Source organism: Alosa alosa, chromosome 23 (assembly GCF_017589495.1).
Source record: "Alosa alosa isolate M-15738 ecotype Scorff River chromosome 23, AALO_Geno_1.1, whole genome shotgun sequence".
Lineage (NCBI taxonomy): Eukaryota > Metazoa > Chordata > Actinopteri > Clupeiformes > Clupeidae > Alosa > Alosa alosa.
In genome coordinates this window covers 27,105,130-27,130,107 of record NC_063211.1, presented here as the reverse complement: position 1 = coordinate 27,130,107, position 24,978 = coordinate 27,105,130, and positions in this window count along the sequence as shown.

The window sequence follows — 24,978 nt, the reverse complement described above, 5'->3', positions numbered from 1 at the left end:
GCGCTACTGGTCGGGTGCGTCGAGTATGTGGGACGTTTAAGATGCTGTTCTTATCGGTTGGCTTCGTGTAGAGCGTCGTCCATATATTGCGCCCTTTGAGGTGTACAACAGTATCCAGGAAAGACACAGACATGCATAATCTGGGGAAAATCTCGAACCCATTGCTGCCCCTTGTGTTTGTAAGTAGAACTGATTCTCAAACAGAAAAAAGTTCTTATGCAAAAGTAAATGGACCATATCAACCAAAAACTGCGTGGGGTTGTGAATCAGTTCGTTGGTTCAGGAAGTGCTCAATGGAAATAAAGCCCTTATCATGCGGGATGTTCGTATATAGTGAAACTACATCCATGGTGGTCAAGAACATGTTGTCAGTGTCACAATTAATTTGGGCATTGGAAAGCTGTTCGATGAAGTCATTGGTGTCGCGTAGATATGAGGGGAGTTTTACGACCAGTGGTCTTAAAATGCGGTCAACATATAATGATGGAGGCTCCATGAGGCTGTCATTACACGCAACAATTGGGCGCCCTGGAGGCTTGACTAATGTTTTGTGCACCTTTGGCAGGATATATATCACAGGAGTCACAGGGTGATTAGTGGTGAGAAATCTCAGTTCAGTTTGACTGATGTGACCTTTATCGAGGGAGTCGTTAAGAAAATTGTCAATCTCTTTCTTAAAGTCAGGGGTTTGATTTTTAGACAATTTAACGTAGCATCTGTTATTGGAGAGCTGTGATGCAATTTCAGTTCTGTACTCATCCCTGTCCATCAGTACAATACCACCACCTTTATCAGCCGGTTTCCATACCACGTCTGGTCTTTTGCCCAATCGAGTGAGGAGCTGTCTTTCTTGGTTCCCGTGGCTTTTACCATCGGCATCAAGAATGATGTTTTCAATGTCTCTGTCAACAAGGTTACAAAAAGTTACTCAAATGCTTCAAATGCTTTAAATGCTTAATAATAATTTTCATGTTATTTCTCATATGTATATCTGCACATTGTGATCTCTAGAAATGTATCTGTTTATTTATTTATTCATTAGGTAATGGGAACTACCCAGGTCCTCTTAATGGTGTTCCACCTTATGGTGAACGGGGAGCTCCTGAACTGACACGCCACCCTATATAACACCGGAAAACCTGCCACGCGCTTCCTACTGGAGACATTGAAAATGGACTAGGTCCGAAACGTCTGTTGCTCCAGTTTTAGCCTCTGACTTCTTTTGTAACTTTTCGGCTATAATACACATTTTTCCACACAAGCCTTGTGTGCGCCTCCTTGTTTCATTACCCTAAGCGATCACTACTTTTTGGGAGCGGACGCACCAAGCAATACATGGGTCAAAAGTGTAGGTGCAGACGCCGACCTTTCTGGTTTTTCCTTTACACATCTTTCTTAAACCATATTAAATCTTTATTATTATATACGTCATCTTTCAATCTTTGTAAAAATGATGAGCATATACAGTAATATAATAAAAACTCACCACCTACTATGTTGCATGTACTGCTGCATATAGTTAATTAGTTTTAAGATCTTGCAACTAGGCAGTGCACAGATTCAGTATGGTGATCTACTTCATAAATCACATCAGTCTCACCTGCCTGAGTGCTAAAGGAGACCAACATGAAAGCTATGCACTTTGCGCCAGTCTACATTGTTGAAAAAAAAAAAGCACATAAAAACAACATAATTAAGCCCCTCATTCACAGACCTATATCAAATATCCAATGAAATATCCAATGAAGTGCTCAGTCACATTAAAACTACAGCAACGGAAAATATCCAGGCAGACTAAAGCTACGTTTCATCTTCAGTGATGAGAGTAACCGCTAACCCTGCGGTGGTGATTCACTTCCAAAGCTAAAGCATATGCACAGCCTGCACATGCATGTTAGGCTCTCTTAAAGTCACAGAGCTGCCAACCCTCACGCATTCGATTGGTCTAAGAGCGTGTGGAGCCAATCAAATGAATGAATCTCACTCTCAATGTGTGAGACTTGGCAGCTCTGAGTCATAACCGCCCAGCCATGTGAGCATGTGTGGCTATGCAAGTCCATATACAGGAGTGCATACGTCAAGGCATAGGTGTGCTGCACTGAGCGTTCCCACGTTCAGACAGGTTAGGTGACCGGGAGCTCCTCGGAGTGGCTGTTTTCGTATGCACTGGGTGGAAAAAGTAAACACACTGTGCCAGATCGACAGGAGTAATAAATCAAGTGTGTGTGTGTGTGTGTGTGTGTAGGGGCTTGTCTTGAATGCACATGTGCTTGTGTTATTCTCACATGTGTGTCTGATCCTTTTTGGCTGATAATTGTGTTGTGCTTTGTGTATTTCTGTGTGTGTGTGTGTGGTCTGGTGGTGGTGGTGGGGGGTGCTGTTCCTTTATGCAGTTCCTTTATGCAGTTCCTTTATGCAGTTCCTCCAACCTAAGTTACTCCTTGTGAAACAAACAAAAGATCAAACGTAAGATCAAGCGGCAGCCTGTCCACAGCTGAATCACTTAAAACAATTGTTACCAGCTCTGTTTTCTAACTGGCTTTAGGAAAATCTCTTTTGAATCTTGAGGCACTACTTTATTTCTGTTGTATATTTATCTTTTTAATTATCTGCCTGCTGTAGATTACAGTGAAATAGTGGAGTAGCAGTGTTTGTTGGAGTCAGTTAAGTATGAGGTTATTTCCCTGGTTCTCATTGATTTGCATAGCCGGCTGTGCTTCCACACATTGTTTTTTTACCAAGGTTGAATTCTTACATTCTCCTAGTTAAGGTTCATGATGAAGGGTTAGCCCACCAACCTCACTCACTCCTTTGCGCTCTTTTCTCCTTTTTTTTTCCCCGCTTCCCCTCACTCCCACTCACTTCCACTCTCACCCCCCCTTCCTCTGTCATTCATTTTGATGTGGAGTCAAAACTTTGGCATTGAAATGATTGTCGCTGAAAAAAAAAAATCTCATTTGAATGGCTTAATATAAATGCTCCCTTCATAATCGGTGAGGGGCAAAAAATAGGTTTGCCCTGCAGCAAAGGCGCCACATTGTGGCCTCGACTCCTGTGCTGTCCTCTTTTTGAAATAACAGCCTTCATCACCCGGAGCGCTTTGCCACAGAGACGAAGGCTCAGGGTTGGGATGAGAACTGGTGCAGAGGACCAGCATGCGTTTGTTCCAATATGGATTTCATATTGATGTCCTGTTGAAACTCAGACATCCAGACATTCACACCTGGACACGCACACTCACACCACACTGTCCTCCTGCCATGCAGATTATTTCTCTCTTCCTCTCTCTCTTCTTTCTTTTCTTCTTTCTTTCTTTCTTTCTTTCTTTCTTTCTTTCTTTCTTTCTTTTACTCACTCACTCACTCACAGCCTTCATCACCCGGAGCGCTTTGCCAGAGAGACGGAGGTTTAGGGTTGGGATGAGGACTCACTCATTCACTCACAAATACACATTCTAATGCAGCGTGCTTATGTTTGGGGTAGATTTGTTTTGTGTGTGTGTTTTTATCTCTGTGTGTGTGTGTGTGCATACATGTGTAAGGCAGACTGACAGGGGGCTGAGTAGAATAAGTTTGATTGAGATGCAGGCAGCATTGGACTGAGGTGAATTGATCCAGGGCTTTTGCAGGTGAAGGCCTGTAATGGATGAGGGGAGTTTAAAATGCTCTGTGATCCAGACGCCCCTGGAATATTCTATGCACTCCTCCACACCAGCAGCATATACATAACTCTCCTGTCTGTCACACTTTTTCTCTACCTCTCTCTTTCTCTCTCTCTCTGTTTTTCTCTCTCTGTCTAACTCACTCACTCACTCACTCTCATTTTGACTTACATTTTGATATCCTTATTGTTTTTTCTTTTTCTGCTGTATTACTGTAAATGTCCCAAAAACTCAATGTCAAGCAAAGATTATGCTTTTTTTTTAGTTTTCTCAATTTTGACATGGTTGTTTACTGTAGGGTTTATATGCAGGGTTGTATATGCATCTCCCATCCAAGTGTTAACCAAGTCTGATGCTGCTTATCTTCTGAGATGGTGTGAGATTGGGCATACTCAATGTGACTGTAAGCAATAAAATCTGACCAAGTTACCTTTGAGTTACCAAAATCATACAGTCTGCACACAGTGTGCTGTTTGGGTTGGGTTTCACAAATGGTTGTTGATATTTGAGCTCAACAGACAAAAGCTACCTCATAAGTGCCACTGGCAGGAAAAGAGAGATGTGTGCTGGGCTCACATGTGGTACATGCAATTGACAAAGCTGTTTTTCTGATCTTTTCAAAATCAACAATTATTAGTAGTCACGTGTATGAAAATTGTCAATTTCCATGTTCCCCCTATTATGTCATCATCTTTGTCCATTTCTGTTCTATTTTGCTCTCTTTCTCTCTGTCTGTCATCTCTCTCTTCCCTTCTCTTTCTTTCTCTCTCTCTCTCTGTCTCTGTCTCTGTCTCTGTCTCTGTCTCCTGTCTCTTTTCACTCGTCCTCCAACCATGCTCCTCTCTCCCCTTCTGCCTACCCAAGTGTCTTCCCCTCTGAGTTGGTCTCAGCAGGAACTGCCAGAGTGGATGAAGATGGATGCAGTTAGCAGTGTGAGCACAGATGAGAGTGTGTCAGGTGTGTGTATGTGTGTGTGTATGTTTATGTTCGGATGTTTACACAAGAGAGAAACGGCCTCACCTCCCTTTCACCTGGTCGTCTCAATGCTTCTGTTTATCGTTCATCGCTCTCTCATTCTCTCATGATCTCACTTTTTTTTTCTCTCATCATTTATCTGGCCAACAGCACTCCCCTATCTGTCTCTGTCTCTTTTTCCACATGAGGTACCTCACGGACCCAACTTGTTGCTCATTTGCTCTCCCGCTTACTTGTTTAACTCGCCTGTCTTTAGCTACACCAGCAGTCACAACACCTATCATCATTGAGATCTTTGTAATGAAGATTAATTAGCTTTTTGCATTTAATTTCAATTAACATATGATATGCATAGATTGAGGTGTGGAAAGGTGCCATATGTGTCAAAAGGTATACTTCCATGTACTGTCATTCAAGCAAGGATATTGCCATGGCTGTAATCGCCTTCGGTACTCGGCATTCGGCCTCGTAACTACAGCCGAATTACAGCCGTGGCAATATCCTTGTACATTCCTACTCCCATTCGTGTCATATTGCTTTTATACAACAGTTCCATTACCAACTAATTTAGTTTAGAGACACCAGAGTATGTTTTTAGAGTGTTTGTTTGTATGTTTGCAATTTTTGTTTTTCCGACCGTCTTTGCCACAAAAAACAGTTCCAGCTAGAGCTGACAACGTTGCGTTGCAAGACAATGAACATTCCACATTGTAGCGGAGTGTGGCTAGGCTACTTGTAGACGTTTGGATGGTGCAACCGTTGATATATGTCTGCAGTTCACAGCCAGTGGAGGTTGCAGGATTAATGCACACTTGTTGTTCAGTTGTTCTGGGTGTTTTGTCTGGTGTTCGTGGTCCCCTAAAATGTGATTCCCCCGCTTTCTGCTGTCCAGCGAGGGTTGCCAATAGCTCGCAAGAGAGCTCTCCGATCTAGAAAACAGTTTTTAAAAAATAAAGAGTTAGGCTAATTGCCTAGATGACACAAGAACATTGCAAATAACATTATGTGAATTTACGAGACGTGCTTACCTGTGCCCACTCACTGTGATTATTTCCCTGGCAGCGAGTTCAGCATCTTTTTGACAGCCTTTGCCCAAGTTGGTTTGCACCGAGACGGAGATTGTTGAACCAGATTTCATTTGGCGAGACAACCCGCTTCGGTTGGAGATAGAGGGCCTTTGCATGAGGCGGGATTTTCTTCAGGTATTTTGCCAGAGAGGCCCCGGGGCAGAGGGGATTCCCTGGCTCTTCATACATTGCTCCTCTGTGTTTGTCCTTTGCTCGCTCCTGGGGATCTTTGTGGTTCATTGTCTCCTCGTTAAAGTAACACCAAAGAACTTTTCCTCTGTCACACGCACTATTTGTTTATCCAGCACCAGCTTTGCAAATAACAATGTCCACAGACAAGGTAGAATATGTTGCATGATTTTATGAAAGTACGATGTATTGCGACATCAGATGCAAGTCAATTCCATGTTCCCCCTATTGTCTCATTCCATCGAACTACAGATCCGCTACCCGATCCGGCAAACTTACATTGTGCGGTTATAGCCGATAGAGGGCCGCGAAGCGAATGCAGAAAGTGCCGTTCACCCTGTTACGAGCTGATGAAACGATTTTGGAAAAATTATTTTAAGGTACAAAAAACTCTTTGGTGTTGCTTTAAATGTCAAATGTAATGTTTAAAATGTCGCTGTCTGCAATATTGCTTAATTCGCTAGTTCGTTCATTTCTCTTGCTGATGCTTTTTATGAATGGATGGAGTGATTACTAGCAGTAAAAAGTCTTGAGTGGCGGTGACGTAGCCACTCGTGATGACTCATAGAATGCCTCTCGTCCAATCAAAATTGGGTAAATAGCTCGACAGGACCTAACTGTTGTATAAACACACATACAGTATATATACAGTGGCAAGAAAAAGTATGTGAACCCACCCACTAAAGTTGACTAAAAAGAGGAATAAAAAATCATCTTTTATGAATTGATCTTAATGCCTTAATTAAAAAATGAGGAAAAATTCAACCTTTAAAGACACTAATTTTCTTTGTGAATGAATAATGTATCGTAAATAAATAAATGTTCTTCTTTAAATACAGGAGGCATAAGAACCCCTATGTTAAATTCACATAGAGGCAGGCAGATCTTTATTTTTAAAGGCCAGTTATTTCATGGATCCAGGATACTATGCATCCTGATAAAGTTCCCTTGAATTAAAAAAGCCCCACATTATCACATACCCTTCACCATACCTAGAGAGGCATGGTTTTATTTCAGTTAGCCTATTAGCTGGTTTGATTTGAAACTCAATTTGGTAACACTTTATTTTAATGTGTCGCTGTTACAGTGTACCTACTTAATTAGGTACAGTGGTACAACCTGTGTAACAACATGTACTATCAGGTACTATCATTGTACTTGCATTATGTATTTGTGGGTACCTACATATAGTTGTTACATTGTAATACTGAGTGCTTTTACAAAACTTTGCCAATTTGTCTAAATTTTCATCAGAGGCAAAGAGCTGACCTGAGACCTGCTGGATGGGGTAAATCTGGTCATGATAGATTTGATATACAAATCATTCTTAGCTCCAGTCAAGGCCTCATTGTCTTCAGTGTACATGTAACAGCTGTGCTGCTACAACCTTGTTACTCTTTGATACAGTGGAATAAACCTATTAAGTGTACCAGTTAATTACTTACATGTACATATGACATGTATGTTATGTCTTCGATGTCTTGGAACAGGTCTACTAATTCACATGTACTGTGTGGTGTAACAGCAGACATGTTTCAACACATCAATTACAGGATGCATGACATCATTGACAGGATGTATATAATATGTATGTACTTAACTGGTAATGTAAGTACTTAACTGGTACACTTTATTTTAATGGGTTTATTCCACTGTATCAAAATAGTAATACATGTGTATCAACACAGTTGAAACATGTACTACAGTATGTAGGGTAATGGCAGACATGTTCCAAGACACCAATGACACAACATACATGTAATATGTAATTGTAAGTACTTAACTGGTACACTTCATTTTAATGGCTTTGTGCCACTGTATCAAAGAGCAATAAGTGTGTACCAACACAGTTGATATATGTACTATGTAGTGAATTAGTAGACCTGTTCCAAGACATCGAAGACACAACACAACATACATGTCATTTGTACACTGTACATGTAAGTAATTAACTGGTACTGCATATTCACGAAAGACACCATATCAGACAGCTGATTAGAACGGTATTGTTCGTCATCCGAACTTTTCCCTGGCGAACAAATTCACTGTGACAGTACACTTAATAGGTTTATTCCACTGTATCAAAGAGTAACAAGGTTGTAGCAGCACAGGTTGGAGCTAAGAATGGTTTGTATATCAAATCTATCATGACCAGATTTACCCCATCCAGCAGGTCTCAGGTCAGCTCTTTGCCTCTGATGAAAATTTAGGCAAATTGGCAAAGTTTTGTAAAAGCACTCAGTATTACAATGTAACAACTATATGTAGGTACCCACAAATACATAATGCAAGTAAAATGATAGTACCTGATAGTACATGTTGTTACACAGGTTGTACCACTGTACCTAATTAGGTAGGTACACTGTAACAGCGACACATTAAAATAAAGTGTTACCCTCAATTTCCAAAAGATTATTTTTTATTCTTCTTTTTAGTCCACTTTAGCATGGGTTCACATACCTTTTTTTTGTGAACGACCACCTTTTTTTTGCCACTGTATGGTCGTCCAAAGCCACAGTATACAACTGCAAATATTGTGGAAGTGGTAGGCTTCTTGAAAGCTTTTTTTTCATTTGTTTTATGTTCCTAAAATATGGTAGCTAAATCCATTTCTTTAATTAAGCAGGAACATCATTCCTACCCTTCTACCTCCATTCCCACCCCTCTAACAAAACTACTATCTTGAATATATTATCATGAGCTGATTTTTCCCGTAACAGTTTCTCAGCATGTATTTACCTTACTTTACATTTCAATCTGTTTCAGTCCTCTGCGAGCACATGGAAACTGATATGTGAGAAGATAACTGATGACAAAAATCGAGAAATGACCTCCCTGAAATTTTTTTTTTTCTTGAAATGACTCCCTCTGCCAAATTGCAGTGTGGTTTGAAGAGCCATTTCATTTTACTGTGTTGTCAGTGCAGTACTCCCCCCCCCCTTTGTGAAAGAACATCCCAATTAGTTCCTCCTACTGTAAGACACTGAGCAGGCCTCTGACGTTCACATCGCCAGTAGGTAATTGCCCGCCTTTTGTGTGTGTGTCTGGGTAAGCTAACAAAGCTGGCTGCCTCCTCATCTCAGCTCAATTGGCCCAGTTGGTGTGTGTGTGTGTGTGTGAGATATTTCCTGATGGAGAGGAAGAGAAAGCAACAAAGCAAGCTTTTATTGTAAATCCCCAAGTCAAAGTCACATAATTGTGGAGGAAACTTTTTTTTTTTTTTTTTTTTTTTTAGTTCGACACGTCTTAGCTTGCTTCCCTGGGCTCATTTTTTATTTGTCCACATTTATTCCCCTAGACTCTGGCTGAGTGTCCTGGGGCTGTGATGGTTCTCACCTTGTGTCCCATGGCAAGGTCATTTAATTTTAGTGGAGCCCGACGACTCACATGCACGGAGAAGACACTAAGACTCAAACACTTGCAAACTCTGTGGAGATTCACTTTAAATTATACAGATATGACACAAAAATAGAATAAAGCCTCCACAGCTAAGATGCTTTATTTTATGTGTGTGTGTGTGTGTGTGTGTGTGTGTGTGTGTGTGTGCGTGTGTGTGCGTGTGTGTGCGCGTGTGTGTGTGCGTGTGTGTGTGCGGCGTGTGCTGGGTGTGTGTGCTTGGCTGTGCTGCCGCGCACCTGCCCCAGACAGAGCAGGCACACTTCAGATGAAAAGATTATCCTAAGCTGTGCTGAAACTGTGTAAATGTCATCAGAGTGCGAGGTCCTGACCTACACCTGTGGCTTAGCTGCCTTTTGTTATACAGCCTGAAATGAAAAACCCAGCAGTAGACATATGAGCAAGCATGTGAACACACACACACACACACACACACACACACACACACACAACACACACAGCAGTAGTCAGTGTTCTTTGGCCTCTCTCTCTGCACTCATTGTCAAGAATCTCTGGATTTTCATTTGATCACTCAGACACAGACACACACACACACACAATATTGGTTCAGGTCTCGGTCTGTTGTCATGAGCAGGGGCCAGTGGCCTCGACTCTTAATTCCATGCGCCGGTGGGGTGTTGAGGGCTCTGCTGCTTGGGGTCAGCCCTGGGTAATCAAAAGCGTATTTACTGGCCTTACCCTGCTGCCTCCCAGCCCAGCCAGGACCCTGAAACTCATTTGCTTTGAGCGCTGAAAAGGGTAAGCCCTGTCCGTGCTGGCACAGGAGAATGTTCTGGAGCTCACACACACCCTTTGGAAATGCTAGGGTGATCCTCCGTTCTTTCCATACGGAAACACTTTTTATGATCTGTGAAGACTGTTTAGACTGTACGAAGTTCTTACAAAGTTTAGTGTTTTTTTTTTTGTGTGGCTTTGGTCTGATCATTTACCAATTATAAACCTTGATGAGGCTAAGGTTGGCCAAGGTTAGCTCATAACACAATATGTGTTTGTTTCTAGTGCCATTTGTCAATGTAGTTGTACATCTGCCTGTGAGGCTGTGTGTGTGTTTGTGTATGCTAGACAGAGAAGGAGAGAGGGGAAGTGTGTTTTTGGTCTTTTTATGTGTGTGTGTTGTGTTATTCTCTGTGATTCAGATTCAGAAGCACCCTGCTGGTTCTCCGGTAAAATATTTACCATCATTCGTTTCCCCTCTGGCAGGCACCACAGAGGGGCATCAATTATTAGTGTGAAACTACATTAGATTATATTTCACTGTTTCTCTTTCCTTTTCCTTTGTGTTTGTTTCTCCAGCCCTCTTATACCACAACTATTTACTAGTGTTGCTGTGTGTGTGTGTGTGTGTGTGTGTGTGTCTCTGTGTCTCTGTGAGAGAGAGAGAGAGAGAGAGAGAGAGAGAGAACTGTTTGAGTTTCAGCTTTGTTGTATTTCAGAATATGTTTGTGTTTGTGTGTGTGGTTTTAGCCTTCTGCCCTGCAGAGGCAAGTGCTTGTAAGTTCTCTGCTCACCTGGAACCCTCGGTCGAACTGTGGAATCTTTGGTTACATTTACTGTAATTAACTTCACCGTGTAGCCTGCTTGTTATTCTTGTTGCATCTACCAGAGAGGTAACTTTGCTAAGATCACAACAGGCACGCCACAGGCATAGCTGACCGTCTGAAAAAGAGGCGCTTGTGTCTGATGCGCCACGCCGCAGCCATTCATATGAGTCACTGTGAGTTACCTGCCCTCTGACCCCAAACTCTCCGGGCACCCACTCTTCTGATGTGATGGTTTGTTTGCGAGTGAAGAAGCCAGAAATGCAGAAATGGAGGCCTCCTCAGCACACTACCAAAATGACCCTCCCCGCCCGTCCTTCGCTCCCTCCACCCCCTTCTCCCTTCTATCCACCCTCCACACGCTAAACCTAGAAACACATCACTGCTCAAGAACTTCTTTTCAAGGGTACTGGCCGTGCTGAAACACGCCCATCATTTCCATACCCTTACAAAGTCACCATCGTTTCTCTCTCTCTTGTTCCCTCTTTCTCCTCTCTTTTTAAAATTGGGTCTTTTTGAAGGGAGTCAGTCACATGGCATTCTCTGCTTTATGAGAGAGAGAGAGAGAGACCAGAGAGAGAGAGAGAGAGAGAGAGAGAGAGAGAGAGAGAGAGAGAGAGACTCACCCTTTTCAAATTGTCATTAAGAACCTTATCACAGGTGGCAGATGGAATCGGAATATCGTGATGCAACTCAACTCCTCAGTGTTTTTGTTCTGGGCTTGACCCCCCCGGCGTATTCCCAGAGGGGAATTAAGAGCATTCCATTCACATGTTCTCCAGCGGAGGTGTAAAATCCAGAGGCTGAATCTCTGTATAATCTCTTAATACGCACAGATAGACAGAGTCCTCAGCCACGGCACTTTGCCACTTAAAGCTCCTCTTCTCCCTCTGAAAATCGCTTCATTTCATATATTTATTTGATTTTGTTTAATCACTTGACATTTATGCTCCTTTAACTGTCTGCACACCAACCCCCCTCCCCCACACAGTTGGGAAATGAGGTCTTAAATCTGTGGAAGCTTTAAGGTGGGTGAGCCTTAAGGTATTTGGTTCGGGGAGTGTCAAGTCATGATGAAGTGCAGTAAGTGCAGATGTCACATCTCTGTGAGGATTCAATCAGATGGATAAGAGCTGAGCTACTCAGAGCTAAATAGTAGCTCGTTTTAACTTTGTTAATTAACCCACCCTCCTCAGCAAAACTTCAACATCTCCATGGAAGGAAGATGTATTTAACCTAATCTTTGATAGGATAATACTGATGCCTGATGCCCTGCCTCTTTAAAAGCAAGCCAAAGAAGCAGCCCACCTGGATCTCTATGTCTTCGTACAAGTCCTCTTAAGTATCCTCATGAAACTTTCAGATGTTTTTTCCATGCTAATAACTCGGTAGACACAGATAGTATGATTTCAAGCTGAAGTTGGGAAGATGATTGTCACGTCTTTGACTGGGTGAGGCGGAGCGGAAATAGCCCACCTGAGCTTAATGGCGATGGCCCTTTCATCTCGCTCTGATCACCAACCGAAAGGTGTACACAGCCTCCACAGAGCTTGAGAGCATTAGACAGTGGGGGAATGTGATCTGACTGGAAAAAAAAGAACCAGCATGGCAGGTTTTCTTTTCTTTTTCTTCCTTCTTCTTCCACCTTTTGATAAAAAAGGGAAGCACCCCTGCTGGGGCCAGATAGAGAGCGTTAAAATGAGCTGAAGCAAGGGGATGGGGCGAAACAATGGAAAGCAGCCCTCTAGAAAAGCCCACGCCGCAGTGTGAGCTGCACACCTGTCTTTCTAAAGCACTAGTGCCAGTTTAATGTGTGCCTTCTCTTCAATCTCAATCTTTATTTTCTTCTTAACCCCCACCCCCACCACCACCATCATAGATCTCGCATGGCACCTTTCTCATTTGTTTTGTACGAGCACCATCAAGCTAGCAGTAAACAACATTTAAAGAAGAGAAGGAATTAAATAAATAAAAATGCATATTTTCTTCCTATTTCCTTTGTGTTGTTTTTAAAGGCTCCCTCTGATTGAATTGCAAATGCACCCCCAGACATGTCGTTTTGGTCTCTGAATAATGTTGTCTCAAATCAGATGGGTATGCTCAGAGTGCAATTCTCATTTTAGGTGTGTGTGTGTGTGTGTGTGTGTGTGAGAGGGGGGGGCAGGGCAGGGCAATGCAGCTGTGCTTTTTGTTAAGCTTTTCACCTGAACCACACATGGCTTTTGGCCGCTGGGCAAGAGACTCAGAGATGCACAACACCTGTTGCCACAAAGCCGACCGAAAATCTAGTCACCCTCTTCACATCTCATCCCCTTTGATCCAGGGAGGAGGGACAGAAGAAAAAAAGTCTTTTGAAACCGCACAATAGCACTTTCTTGCTAGGAACATCATTAATTGGTGATAGGTGTTGTTGATTGTTAAAGGCTAATTGCAGAGTGGTGTGTGTCTACTATGTATGTGTGTGTGTTAGGGATTTGGAGTAGGGCTTTGAACATGATTGCTTTCCTCACGCTCCCCAGACAGAGCCACAGGCCAATTGAGCATCCCTGCTTTAATGACAGCAGACGACTGAACTAAAAACAAAAAGTATGAATAAAAAGTACCAGTAAATAAAAAAAAAAAAACCTGAGACAGAAACTTTGCTAAAATTTGCCAGATCCAGCTAAAGCTAAAAATTGCCAGATCCAGACATAATTAATGGGGGGGGGGGATAGCCACAGAAAACCAAGGCCACAATGATTTGACCACTTTCTATTACCATTTTTTTTTTTTTTTGGGCCAATGGTCATGTTTGCAAGGCAATTACTTTATTAGTGACCAGAGAGAATGGAAGTTTAAGTGTGCCTGCCCTTTACACCCCCAACCCCCCTCCACGTTTTTCTCTCTGCCCCTCTCTCTCTTTTTGATTTTTGCATTTGAGAGCTGGCGATAAATTCTTTATCTCGTAATTACACAGCAGGTATGGTAATGGAATGTGTGTTAATGAATCAAGCTTTGCATGGTGATGAGGTTTCAGACTGATCGCCAGCGCGGCAGGGGAGCATCTGACATTACCTGCAGGGGAGAGAAGGCAACGTGAGCCAGGATGAGGAGGATGGGAGGGGGAGGTGTGTGTGTGTGGGGGTGGACTGAATAAAATAATGAAAGTGGTCCATTGTGGGACGAGAGCCTTGAGCTGTGTTTGAGCTGTGCTTGCCAAGACCACTTGGATGGCTGGGCACACCAGAACATGGTCCTGTTGCTATCACTGTGGCCTTGCAGCAGGAATGCTCAAAGCCTTCTTTTTTTAAATGAAATAGGTCACCCTTTGTATCCCCCGCCCCCCAAGCACTCACACACACATCCTCTCAATGTATATGGATGCAATGCACACACACACACACTTTTACAGTGTCCTTGTGACTTCTATAGCAAGGAGGAATTGTTGAAGTTTGGGGGTGATGGGGTATTTCATGTGGCCAGTTCTTGTGCATGTGACCCTTTTGTTGCTTAGAATGAGAAGCAAGAGTGCTGGATAGGTGGGCAGTTGAGGGAGAGATGGGAGAGCCAGCACTGGTTCAGTGATTTAGAATAGATGCACCAATCTGATACTGATATTGGTTGGATACTGACTCAAATAGGTGACAAATGGAGCCAATCTGTTACATTCAGTTCTATATTTCTATGTTTACGTCTCTGTGCCTGTGTAACATTCTGCATCAGCAATGTGCCTGTACATTTTGCTAGAGGGAGAGCTAACCTAGCATGGAGGGAGCATAGATTTTCCTTCCAGCTTCAACCACTAACAGCCACCAAGTTCTACACTTACTTTGTAATTCCTGCAAATCCAATGATGGGGATGAAGGGGTGTTAAACACTTACAATGTATCACTAGCATTGGATCCGTCCGTACAAGAGACACAAGACCCAGGTATCAGTATCTTGACTGAAAAAAGTTGTAATGGTGCATCCCTATTCTTTAGCTGCACACATATGCTGCTTTAGGTTGAGTGGTTTGTTATGCAGCATCCTCCTGCTGCGGTGAGAGTGATTACGGAATGGCTCAGCCTCTGCTGTTCCTGGTCTGTAGTCTGTAATGTTGAACTCCCTCCCCTTTTTCATCACGAAATTAACATGTCATTTCAGTGCCTTGCAGCATGACGGACTACAGATCTCACAGTGCAACTTTTAGATCATGGGTCACTTCCTTTGTACTTGAGGGCTTTGTCAGGTCAATGACAACTTGAACACTGACTACACACTGATTTTTGAGATGGTTGTTGTTTAGATCACTTATACTCCAAAGTGAAATGTTGGCTTATAATCATGAGGATTTAGATGCTGTACTAAATAGTCAGTGACAAGATTGGATTCAGTTATGTTAACATTGCTCTGTCTGACTGTAAGGTGTGTGTGTGTGTGTGTCTACAGGCATTCATATAGAGAGGAATGGGGAGGCAGCAGGGTGTTCTCTGCTGGATGTTGTCTCCAGCAACTGTGTGTGTGTGTATGTATGTGTATGCACACACAGAGTGTTCAGGCCCTAAGCTGGAACATCGATCACAGGCTTTACTTGCAGACATAAATAGCATCTGAATGGATTCTTGATCGCAGTTTGGGCCACAATTAAAATGATTGATTGTTAAGTGGATTGATCATTAACTGGACTAAAACAAATACCTTACCCCTGGTGCAACACACTCTCTCTCACACACACACACACACACACACACACATACACCAGACAGCTGTGCACTAAACATGTCTTAATTGCTGTAAGCTGCAGGCTCTGTCTGTCTTTTCTATCTTCCTTCTCCTCCATAGCTTATTCTCTCTTTCCCTCCATCTCTTTCCATCTCCTCCTGTCTCCCATTCAGAGCCACTCAGACCCACACAAACCCTCTCCCCCTCTCTGACTTGTGTGATGATGTGAGCAGTGACCGTGACTGAGGGCCAGTGATGACACTGCCTCATCAAGGCAGCGGCCTAGCAGTCGGCCAGAGATCACACTGAGGGTTTTGGGAAGAATGCTGCATGACACTGACATACAGCTGGGTGACCGTTGTGCCACATTAGTTCATAGTTTGTGAGAGAGAGAGAAGGAGGTGTAGCAGTAGTCCAACAACAGAATGTTTCTCTTATGATGAGAACGCCCTGAAACCTGTTCGGTTTCCATGGTGATGCTGGGTGTAGCGGCTGGCTGCAGAGGGGCTGGTGGAGAGTACAGAGGAAGAAGATTTGATCCAGTATTTTTTGATATTACACCTATACATAAGGTTTATTTATTATTATTATTTTGGTTAATCATTAGCCCCAGTTCCTTGCTCTCTTAATCTACATAATCTAGGTCTACATCCTCACTCGTCCGCTGCAGTCCCCTGATGATTGTCTGCCCTCGGCCTTCTATCAAGGCCAAATCTTCATCTGTGATTCCTTGTTGGTGGAATGATGGGCGATTTAGATGCTTGCGTTGTGTTAATGCTTGCCAGTGGGTTTTCCCGACGTTCGAGGGTGTGTTGACGCGAGATTGACAGGTCAGCTGGCAGTGGAAGCTAGTTAGCTTGCTAACTTGCTAATGTTCCGTGTGTCTCCGTGTGTCACCTTTGTCGATGTCCAGGGGAGCATTTCTACAAAAGTTAGCTACGACGTTGCTAAATTACCATGGTACGACAATTCTCGCTCAAACAACTAAATTGTAATACCTGTTTCTGGAAAGCATTGTACCTTTTGTAACAATTCGATACTTCCTGCGTTCCGGCGTTGATGATGCAGCATACTGTAGCACTCTAGAATCTTTGATGCAGTGAATACGTATCATTGGTGGAAACCAGAGGGTCAAGAGCGTGCAGATTATCTTAGATTATCTTAGATTAGATGTTAGCATACGCCATTTTCAAGTATGGCGCCGCATGGAGCATTTGGAACCAGCTCCATGCACGAAAAATCTGTGTTGGGCACGAACTCTCATGCGCGTACATGTTGGTGGGCGGGTACCTATTCGGCGGCTGCAGCCAAACATTATTCAGTGCGTATTTCTTGAGGAGCCTATGAGAAGACCTGTATATTATGGTTATTTATGCATCATATAACAAATAAAGAAAGTGTATTGATCTTGTTTGTCCTGAACAAAAATAGCCTAAACATTATTAAATACAATAAATTACACAACAGCGGCATAAAGCCCTTGTCTCGTTACACCATGGTCACACGTTTCTGTCAACCCATAGCCGCCCCCTTTTGAGCTTGCCAGAGGCTGAATCAGTAGGCTACTACATTGAAACACAATTATTGCCGCGAGGCATTCCAGCCTAGAAATTCAATAAAAGTAAACCATGCATAATTAAAAAAAAATAGCTCAATTTAGGCTAGTTCGCTACGCAATAAGGTTTCCATTAGAGCACAGCGCACGTTCAATGAATGAGTGAAATAGACGGCCTTGTCTCACAATAAACAGCTGGAAATTCCAACACTTTTTCAACTACACGAAACTTTACAGTGATCATCAAATACCCCATAGATTTAAGTGCCCATCAGTCTCAACATTTAACTATATATTAAAAGTCCAAAAGTAAATTAAATCCCATACCAAAACCGAAAATCGTCTGCTTTTTATAACCTAGTATGCCACTCCAAACAAAACGCATGTCTCACAATAAAACGCACAATGTAAGAAATAAAGTTCTGCCTCGAATAAGCCTACCCCAAATAAATACCTGTGCTTTGCGAAGCCTAAGTAAATAGCAGACCCCGGACATAATGTAGGATTTACGGAAAGTATGCAATCATACGATGTTGGATGCTTGGCGATGCTGGCCGTCTACTGTGCCTCTGACTCGCTGCCTCATTTGGATGGTAGCCTAACTCGACAGGTGAGCGCGAAGATTGGATATCGTATATGCAGACTACATTCTCTTTAACGTTACTTTACCATCTGCGGTGTACAACCCAAAGTATTTCCAGACACCACAATAAAATGGTGGCAACAATAAAATAAAAAAACAAACTAATCATAGACTGTAAAAATGCGCTACACATGGCACTAAAAACCCAATAGTTTATTTATAGTTCGAACGGATATTTCACGTCATGTTCGAATGCATATTTGCAGCAGCAGGACGTCAGGCAGACCGCTCTTAGTTAGAGCCGCTGTTATCCAATGAAATTAAGTTGCGCTTCAGGGCGACTCCACTGGACTCCACGCGTGTTCCCGAGCAAATTTTTCTTCTCCGGCTTGTCTGGCGTGGAACCGAGGCGTTCAAACGTAAGTCATATGTCAGTGACACGCCCCTGTGCAGGCGGGAACTGAACCAGAGCCCGTCTCTGGCTGAACTCCACTTTGCCCTCATAGACATGAACTAGGACGACCCATCTTGCTACGCATTCATTATCTTTGGTAATACCCCACCCCCTAGAAATTCTCTGCCACAGCCTATGTCTGTCTCAACATTTTTCTAATTTAGTTGTGGTTTAGATTAGAAAGATATCGGATGTCACTTCTACAAATATCCCAGGCATATATTTGAACCTTTTTGAGCTCTTTAGTTATTTAGTTACTTAGTCTACTCGCAAAAGAAGCATTATAGCATTCGCATAACCGGCGTATTGTCATACAGAATGGACACTAGAAAATTCAAAATTGACCAAGGTCCTTCGAAGTCCTCATTGTGACATAGTAAAAAGGGGCGGGGCTTGGGATCGGTCAATTGATGCTGCCATTGTCATCAGGAGAAACCTAAACCTATTGTGAACAAACAAAACAGTTCTTAAAACTAAACAGTACTTAAGTCAGACATGTCAAAGAATGAATTATCTACGGCCCCCGGGATGATATTTGATTAGTATTAGAACCGGCCCGCAGGCCACAGTCGCCTGCTGCTCTTTTGCGCATCAATACTCCATTCCCCACAATGCAACGGTAGCCCACGAACTCACTGCGGCGCCGCAAGTGGGCCTCGGCTTCATTATTCATCAGTATTCAGCCAGGGCAGATGTCAACTTTCAGCTACCCCCCTCCCCAGTGTTGTGCCTGAACGCGTTCATTGAACGAAAGTCACTCATTCATATTCATTTTGAGCGAACGTGAACTGAACGTACTGTATTAGGCTACTACTGCCTGATGAACGTTACTGTGAACTCGTTCATTCTGGTGTCTGTGAACGCACACTCTTCAGTTTAACCGTTTGAATAGGGTGCCAGATTTCTACAGAGCCTTCCACGTGAGAACCCGCTAAAATACACTGTAAAAGGCCTTAATATGGCAGCATGCAGGTCACCATTTGTCAAACTATGGGCCGCGGGTCCGCAATGTGGACAATGGTCTGCAGAGTGAAATTATTCCAGGGCCATCGTCTGATAATTTGCTGCGAATTGGTCAAGGAGCCACGGACAGAAAAAGAAAACAAACATTTCTGCAATTAGTAGGAAATACTTGTTAATTTGGTGTCATCAAACATAGAGGCATATAATTAAGTCGTGGTATGAGCGTTTATTCAATGCATGCGTGTGCACGTTGGTTGCAAAGCTAAGCTTCAACCTATTGGAAGGCTAATTATGAAAGCGACATTTAATAGAACGACGTGGATTTATGCAACTTCCATAAAAACAGAGCACAGACTATATAAAACACTGTTTGACTGTTTAAAGTCAGCCAAAAGCTATTAATTAGTCTTAGTAAAAGATAGTTAAAGATCTCCAGATCAGTGATTCACGATGATCTGATCCGGGCCATTTACCATTCACAAAAGCTGGTATTGTGTCTCCTGAATCCTTACATTCAGGCATTCAAATTAAATGTAATTAAATAACATATAAATATTCTATCAGTGTATGATGCTTGCATGAGGGAAACATCCCAAAACAACGGCACCCATATAACTGCTGTTGTTTTGAGAAGTATTTCTCATGCAAGCATCATGCAACATCTAAAAACAATGAAACTATTGTAGGCCTAATTATATTTTACATTAGTAAAGCAGTACTCTGATGTGCATGTTTTCACAAACTTTTGTAAACAATCTTAGCACTTTAAACACTGTTTTGAAGCGCATGTATAGCAATATAGTATAAAAATAATTGTGATATCATTATGATAATTTAATGGGGTGGGAGGAGGGGGTGGGTTCATGTAGGTGGGCCCTATGACCCCAAAGTATGCCTTGACTTGGCCTCCGGTCAAAGAAGTTTGAGAAAGTCTGATGTAGACGACAAAGCAGCAAGGAGGCATCATATGATCAGCAAACTTTGCCCGCACTTCAGTCACAGTCATTATTCATTTAATCATTAAATAAAATACAGTACACGTCTTGGTTCAATAGGTTGCGTGCAGTCATTTTAATATGTTTTAATAAACATTGAACCAGTCCGGCCCTCGGCTTGTAGCAAATTAGTTTTTTTGGCCCTCTAATGTATTTGACTTTGACATCCATGACTTAAGTCGACCAATATTTGTCATTATTTGTGTCTATTAAATACTATAATTTCCTAACTATTAGCCGCGGCTTATACATTGATTTTGCAAAATTTCTTCAGCTATGAGGTTAATACATGGGGGCAGTTAATATGGTATTAATATGGTTTTGTTTCTTTTAACTTGCATAAAACACTGTACTGCGGCTTATACACAATGCAGCTAATACACAGGAAATTACTGTATCTAAGTGTCAAAAAATGTATTACCTACCTATTTCAAGTTATCGCTGAAGTGTGTTGTCTTTCTGGTGGCTCAACGTGTGGGATGTGGGATGACTGCTTGCGCGACCAGACCGTTGACATCAGTTAAAAATAATAGTTTCAAATGCAGTTTCACAGCTTTATTTGGCATTTCCACTTGTCACACTAGTTCAACTGCACGTAGTCAGAAGCAACAGGGCAATCTCACCTAATGAGGGAATCAGGACATTGTAGGTTTGAACAAGTCACCTGCTGTACCATTAAAGGTGCCATGTGTAAGAATTGAGGAATTGTGAAAAATATCCAAAAAATGAGCTACACGCATCAAAAGAATGAGAAGAAATAAGGGCGATGGTGTCATTAAAAAAATGACAAGGTATAGTGCTGCAGAGATATCAACCTGAATTAGCATGCTAAATTACTAGCCACAGCCCAACAGGTGTCATAATACCAGTTTCGGCCATGGGAGGCGGTATGCGGGCAACATAACCACCAGCCAAACTACAATACACGTGTGTTGGTTGTTACTCTAGGGTAGACCAACTCACTGTTTGAATTGATTTTTTGGCAGACATTACACATGGCACCTTTAATCAGTGTGCTAACTTCTAGAGTCTGTGTATACTAGAACACTAGCCTATCAAAACGCAAGCCAACACTCAAATTAACATAAGTAGGCCTAGAAAGAATGAGCCCAGTCGGGAAGTCCGTCTTTTAATTAACATTAAGCCAACAGCATTGCCCAATCATTGAGTCACGAGAAAAACGTTGCTTTGTGATTTTTTTTATTAGGGTCCTTTGACACTGACGACATCACCATCCGAAACTACCAAGGAGCGATGTAAGTGCGACTCTGCGGCAGTAGTTCCAACCACCAAACTTTCCGCCCTTGTTTGCAATTGAGTTTGATTTACTATCTCTAGAAACCCCAAATCCAAGAACCACGGTTCTAACTACAAAGATTGCGACGGAAGTTGGACAACTACACTTTATAAAAAAGCACCCTAGAACTGTCTTTTTAATTTGCATAACCAATATCTGATTGGCTGCCACCTGTGCTGCTATGTGTTGGTGCAGCAAAAGTTGAACGTTTCTCAACTTTTAGACTGAGCCGACAGAGGCAAAGCAGCGCAACGCAACCATAATGCACTTTGGTAATGGATGACGTAAGCCCATGTAAAGTGAATGAGAAGCTTAGATATATGATTAGAAGCATCTCTGTCAACACATTCAGTGGAATCATCTGAGAGCACTGTTAATGCTCTTCGTTCTAGCAATACTTTTTGGATTGTCAAAACATGTCTAACAATATTTATCTTGTTTCTAACTAATTTATTCTTCTTGTAAGTTTATGGTTATTATTCTGTTTAGTTCTATTTAGTCTATTGCTAATATCAGTATTTTTTAAATTTATTTAGGCTAAATGACTTTACTTTAAACTGTTTATTTTAATGTTATTGTAATGTTTATTTATGTCCCAGTTAGGATGTGCTCAAGGAACTCGAAGTGTTTTGAAAATCGTGATTCAGTTAAATCATATGTTGTATGCTTTGCAGAATACTTGCATTTAGTTAGTTCTGTCCTTCAAACACGGTGTGCCAGGGTTTTTGAATTTGGTATATGTAAGATTTCTTTTTCTACCTGACCTCATCTCAACAGTTGTCTAAGGATGGTTGGCCTTCAGTTGTAATGAGTCATGGATAGGCCGTCTTTGATATCAAAATAGCTTGAAAACTGTCTTGTTAACCTCCTCAGCTGTGACCACCGTGGTTCAGCTGTGAGGACCTCTCTGATTGGTACTCAGTGTGTGTGGGTTTCTGTGTGGATAAAGAAGGGAAACTTGCGAATGTGTGTTGCGTGACAAGTGGCAACTGGCAAGTGTGTACTCTGTGACAGAATGGTGTGTGCGTGGTGTGCGTGCATATATCTATAGTGTCTGTGTGAGAGAGCAACACTGCTCAGTGTGTGTCCTCTGGAACTTTGGATGCTCTGAATAGGAAGCTCTCAGCTGCAGTGCCAACTGCTACCTCTAGATGGTGCAGAAGGGCTTCAGTACAAGCAGGCTTTGAGTTGTCATGCAGGTCCACTTGAAGTCTGTTCACCACACACACACACACACACAGTTCTCTCTCGCTCTGTTACTATTTGTACAATATCTCTGGCCAGCCCATGCTGCTCAGTTGGGCAGGTTGTAGTGGATGTGTTGTATTTTTCTCTCTGTCCAGAGTTGAGTGGCAGTGATGTTTGTCAGGGATGATTTTGGGTTGTGGTGCTGGTTGAAGGGGAGTTGCCTTGCTGTCTGACTTGGCAGTTGGGCTGGTGGTTATGTTTGTCAGGGAAGTCTTCTGGAGGGTAAGGAAGTGCTGTGGTGCATCGTCTAGCCTGTGCCAGCGGAAGCTCTCAGACCTTATTCACTGCCACCTGCTGTCTTCCCATCACTTACTCCATGTATAGCAGCCTGCCCCTTCTTCCTCTTCTCTCCACTCCTCTTCTCATCCTCTGCTCTCCTGTCCCATGCAGATCAACTTTACTATAGCATGGCATTGTACTTTTACGGTTACACCAGCTGCTTTCATACATGTCCTCCGCAGTATGCGGAGCTTTGTCAAACGGAGGTTAGACCCTTCGGGTGATTCAGATGTGATGCTAACATGCTGATATTAGGCGGTCATATTTGTGAACGACACATGAACAGAATATCCGCATGTTCTTCATTTTGTTTAGACACAAGCTCATTTACATAATGTCCGCAAATACTAGGAGGGGAGAACCGCTTGACATCCACAGAACATGCAGACTGACTGAACTCTGAGTTGAGGTCATGGCATCCTGTCCAAGGCATGCTGTAGATTAGAAGGATATGAGCTGCAGAGGGGCTTGTAGTTTGGATGTAGGGGAAGAGTTGGGTGTTTTTATGTGACCTAACCTACCAATGTAAGTGAAACACTCCTCTGTCCCTTTTTGGTTACTTTTTTGGAAGTTCAGACTGATCATGAAACCCAATAATGAGAGTTTAAGGCCACACTCTGCTCCCAGCCACGCACACACGTGCACTCACACAGTCACTAATTAAAACTTTTTCAGATCATGCAGTTATGACCTCACCTCCTCCTCGTCCTCCCAAGGAAAATAGTTGCGAATTCATGATTTTGCACTCTATTCAGTCTGACTTCTCTGTTCTCTCTCTCTCTCTCCCTCACCCTCTCCCTTTCCCTCTCTTACGCATTGCAATCCATCTCTCTGTCTGTCTCCCTGTTGAAGGTCAGCAGTGTCTGCTTCTATTTTGGAAATGGAGATTGTGAAACTAATGGGGTTGTTTTCCCCTCTGCTTGGGAGCAGGCTGTCTTTAATTGAAAATAGATCAGAGAATAACACAGGGATCGGACACGATAAAAGGCCTCAGCCAAGGAAGGGGGTGGGGGTGGGGGCAGATAAAGGTCCCCTCAACGCAGTGTAGTACGATGCGCCAGCAGGGTGAGACTGCAAGAGAAGAATGGAGGTGTTTAGGAGGACAGTAGAGAGGGGAAGGTTTTTGATTTTTGGACATATGGGAAAAATTACAGCTGTTCAAGTGACCTCATTTTAGTTGGGGTACAGGGGGCATTGTTGCATTGTATTATTACATAGTGTGTACTATTATGCTACTACTGAAATAATAATAATTATAGCAACTGTACCATAGCAGTGTATTAGAACTTCACCACAGTTGGCCAGCTTGCTGGACTTTAGGGATCACTTTTGTAGATTGCAGTTGTAAGATGGACACATTGGCTCATCTAATTGAAGCACCTGATAAGAAACAGAATATGTCAGATCTGTTTGCCTGTATTGTAGTTGTGGACATAGTAGTTTTTTTTTACCGTTTTTAACTTTCATATCAGTATGGCACCACAGTTAAAAACAGTGGTATTTAACAATCTTTTCCCAGAAAGCTTCTCTGAGAGAAAAAAGATACTGTATGCTCAGTGTGTAATGCTGAGAGAGGGAGAGAGAGACTCGGCCTTATGTGATCTTGTGTCGTGGGCCCCGAGCTCTTAATTATATCAGTGTGCTGAAAGGCTGGTTGCAGCAGCGCTCCTGCTCTCATTTGCATCCTGCATTAAGCCTGGCCTTTATGGAGACGTGTGCCTGATGGGCAGACGGAGAAGCGGCCGTGCTCTATTTTTTACTCATCTTTCTCGCTTTCTTTTGCCTCCATCACTTAAGCGTGCCTCTGAAGAGCTGAAAGAGGGTGTGTGAGTGTGTACGCATGTTTGTGTGAGTGAGAGAGAGAGAGAGAGTGGGTAACAGTATGTCTGTCGTTTTTTAAGGGATGCGTTGCTCAAGCTTTTAGAAACTAATGTAGTACCCCCCACCCACTGCTGAAGGAATAAAATAAATAAATTAAAGGAATACGATTGTGTGCAAGCTGAAAAGCTGTTTGTGTCCTGGACGACAGCATGCTAAACCTTTCCAACACTAGACAAACATGACCACGGCACTC